At 42.8% G+C, this 4208-nt stretch overlaps 1 protein-coding gene across 1 annotated transcript in view; it reads left to right on the top strand.

The window, feature by feature from the left end:
• The window catches only part of KCNIP4 (potassium voltage-gated channel interacting protein 4), a 302259-nt gene that overhangs the window by 201433 nt on the left and 96618 nt on the right, over nt 1-4208 (top strand). The gene's annotated exons all lie outside the window — the stretch shown is intronic.

Genomic DNA, 4208 nt, shown 5'->3' with positions numbered 1-4208 from the left:
AACCCAAAGCACTTCAGAGTGCTTCTCCCCTGACTCTTTCTCAGACTTGAGGAAGCTTTGTGCCCAAAAGCTTGTTTAACATTTCTCCTAGTAATGTAGATCAGTGGTACCCAACCTTCTGGCTCTGTAAGCCAGATGAATGGTGGTGAGGTTGGTCTTTGGGCCCAGCATGGCTGCATGCCACCCTGATGCATCTGTGTACCTCCTCAATCTAGTGCACAGGGCCACATTATCTGGCCCATAGAGCTCCCTATGGACCCAAAAATTTGGCAGCAGGGTAGCAGCAATTAACACTGTCACCACTCCCCGGTTGCCAAATTTCTGGACCTTTGGGGAACCCCATAGGGTGGATGACACTGCAAGCTGGATGACACTGCTTCATGGGCTGGGTCTGGCCCATGGGCTAAGAGTTGATGTAGATGGTCCACTCAAAGATATTACCTAATGTTCTTGCATATACAGCTCAGACATGCTACAATGTTCTTCTTGCATATACAGCTCAGACACGCTACAATTATTCCAGTTATTTTGTATTTGCTAGAGGAAATCAAAAGATTTTTAGTGGAAAAAAAAATGTATTGATGGCTATTTCATGCCCAGTTCCTTATAATTAAATTGGCAACACCCTTCCACATGGTGCAGAACTTAGGTCTATTTCCAATTCAATTTTCAGTAATGCATTGCATCAGACATTTTGAGTTAAAATTTTCTCAAGTGCTATTTGTTATATCAGCAGACTGTCTACTGTGTCTGCTGGTAAATACATTTTCCATTACTTGTAGAACCTTTTAAGTCTATCTAGATGTACACTCAAAGGAAAAAAATGTTTGTTTTACAGTATGATCAGCAAAAAAATTGCCCTCAGCTGCAGCTAACTGCAGTTATTTTTCAATTGCATCTTGTACAACAAAGAATTACAAGGCTCAGTGCCTTGAGTTAAGGGAAGTGAAGCCCTGTTTGCATTTTCCATTTGATTTTGTGTTGTCAGTAATATTAAAGACGTGAAATAGCAGGGTATATACCAGTAAAGGGAATGTTATAACTTAAAAATGCAGCAAATGTAACTGTTTACTCCTCCTTCTCACCCTGTCTCTCTTCCTTGGTCTGCTAGGATAAGATTAATCATTCTAATTATTATGCTAGACTGCATGCTTTCATTTTTGCAACAACATATGTTGCTCTTTTAATAAGTGGATACATGGATCAAAAAAATGAATGCAAGCAGAGGGTTGTCTCTTCCTGATTTTCTTTCTGTCAGGTCTCCTATTCATTAACATAAAAAGTATAGTAAACTCTGGCTTTTAATATGTTCCTTTACATTGCTCCAAAGGTGCAAAGAGATCCAAAAGTTGCCTCACAGGCCAGAGAATGGTTCCCAGAGCATAGAAAAACTTTGGCCGATGGAGAGAGAGCAGGATGTTTTGGTGATTCCTGACTGTTGGAACTTAGAACATGTGGCTTAAATAATCCCTTATCACTAAAGAATCCAAATAGAGCTTCAAACTAAACCACGGCTGCAGTGGACCCAAGATCAGTGCTTTAAAATATGATATTTTAAAAATCTTTGGGGTGTTAGTCAAAGTGCCACCAAGCTTTTTGTGCCTGATATTTTTAATAAAAAACACAAACATCTCAGTGTCATCAGAGCATTAATGCATCCTTCTCACAAAGTTCTTCCTTGAATTCCACAGTAATAATTTAAGGTAGGGTCCTTCTGTTCGATATTTCTGTTGAAAATAAATACTGACAAACAGAAGCAGTCAAATAAACAAAATGACTATCAGTTCCAAAGCCTCCAAATCTATGCTCTTTCTTATTGTTGCTCAAAAGGGTTGAGCCTGTGCCAGGCTGGATTCATTTCAGTGTAAAAGTCTAAATCCACATAGCTCTTGCACTGGAAAGCCAGTATCCAACATCTCTTTGCTTCTGTTGCACTTAAATTCTCAAATCGTTACATAGCTTTGGTTGAAATTAACTTCAAAGTTAGTGCATTTATCCACACCCAGTCACATTATGTGACACATTTGCAAACATCTTAATGCAATGATAAAAATGTTACATATATTTAACTAATAATTCAGGACTCAGTATGATCCTTTAAATGGAGCAAGAAATCCATGACCTGGGTTCTGTTGCTGGCTCTGAACTAATAGACTGCCACACACCTTAAGCTCTAACAGGTACAAAACCTTCCATCTGTCCAGCAACAAGGTCACCATGAGCATAATTACTGTGCTGTATTGCAGTCTTCACTGACTGTCCATTGACAGGAGTATGTCTCCTTGGGTCTGACTGGCAGCAAGGTCTCTTCGACTGCCATGATCACAGCTTCCCATAACAGTTACACTCCAGTGGGACAATCAAACTGTCATTAAGCAATAGCAGGGAGACCTGTAGCTGTGAGACTGAAGTTTTCAAAAGACTGGATCTAGACCATGAAGGAGTCTAGAATGAACAAAATGGTGAGAACAAAATGAAAGTTAAGCTCTTTGACTAAATTCTCCTTGATGAGGCTTTCTCCACAGGGGGCTGTGCAAAACAGCACCGTTCCATTTCGACTTGCATTTTGACTTTTCAACGGAACGGTGTTTTGTTTTGAATTTTGTTTCATTTCAAAACTGCTGTTCCATTTCATTTCACTGTTTCGATGCTGTTTCGACGCTGTTTCGACATTTCGCCTATAGGCTATAATGGGGAAGGACAAAACAGCCTATAACTTTGTTATTTCTTGCCTGATTTGGATGAAACTTGCAGAGATGGTAGCCCCTCCTGAGGCTATGAATCCTGCCATGCTTGCCAGAGATAGGTACAGGAGTTTCTGGAAAACTGCACCTCAAAAATTGTGAAAGCAAACCTTGTGTCACTTGTATGTGTGAAGGCACAGGGGAGTGAAAACTGCAGAGATGGTAGCCCCTGCTGAGAGCACAAAACCTGCCATGTTTCAAGGAGATAGGTGCAGGCGTTTCTCAAAAACTGCACCTCAAGCTGCTGACAAGCAAAATTCATGACATGGGTGACAACGTATGTGTGTTAAGGCACAGGGGGGTGAAAACTGCAGGGATGCTGTCCCCTATTGAGGCCACAAAGCCCACCAGCTGTCAGGAAGATAGGTGCAGGGAGTTCTGGCTTCTGGGACCCTGCACCTCAGGCTGCTGACAGCAACACACGTGACATGGGTGGGTGACACTGTGTGTGTGTTAAGGTGTGCCCTCACTGGCGCTGGGGCCTCTACATAGCACAGTAGTGTGCTCCAGTGAGGTCTCCTCCTCCCCTACAGCCTCATCTCAGTCCACCACTTTAAATGGCAACAGGTATAAAATAACTTAGTGAGTGAGCACTAGCACAGTAGCACCAGCAGCATCTCAGGTAGCCAAACTGTGACAGAGCCCTTCTTCCCTCTCCTGCAGGAGCTTCTTCTCCAGCATGTCTGTTAAGGCGCGCCCTCACTGTGTGTGTGTGACTATGTGTGTGTGTGAAGATGTGCCCTCGCTGGCGCTGGGGCATAGTAAAGAAGCCAGAGGCTGGCCTGGCATGCAATGCAGACAAGAAAGCCAGTCAGTGAAAATGGAAATGGAGGTGTCAGGGGGTGAGGGACAGGCTGGGATCAGGGGTGGGGGAAGGGAAGGGGATTGTAGCAGCGCAGGTAGAAGTGCAGAGGTACCTGGGGAGTAAGATGTCCAGCAAGTTGTGGTGTGTCATAATCCCACTGTCTATATTGAGTCCATGAGTTTCTGTACCTACTACCTAGGAGGCTGATGAAGTGCAGTTCTTAGGCCCAGCTCTGAAAAGTGGCTTGTAAATTCACCAGAACTCAAGCCAGCTTCCTACAGCTCAAAATACAAAACCTGCCAATAATCTCCAGTACCACCACAAACTGCACACCAGAATCTATCAAAGACAACAATACCCAACTACCTGTGGGGGCACACTCCTCTGCCTCCAATATCTCAGACCTGATCCTGAGAGGGAACAATGTACAAATCACTTTTCACAGCCGGCGTCACATTTTGTTTTGAGAACTGTTATCACCTTTTTGTTTTTAGGAAAGAGAGAAACAGTTGTTCCCAAAGAACTAGGCATGGAGTCATAATAAGCAGAAGAGTTTTTCTTATCTTAAAACGTTTTAAAATACGAAGCAAGAGCATTTTTTTTTCTTCACTCTGAAGTCAAGTTAGTGGCCTGGATAAATTTATAGTCAAGTTAGAGGC

The sequence above is a fragment of the Gavialis gangeticus genome, unplaced genomic scaffold (genome assembly GCF_001723915.1).
Source record: "Gavialis gangeticus isolate Ggan-Ray unplaced genomic scaffold, GavGan_comp1, whole genome shotgun sequence".
Taxonomy (NCBI): domain Eukaryota; kingdom Metazoa; phylum Chordata; order Crocodylia; family Gavialidae; genus Gavialis; species Gavialis gangeticus.
The sequence above is the reverse complement of the archived record's forward strand: the minus strand, read 5'-3'. Positions and strand labels throughout refer to the sequence as shown.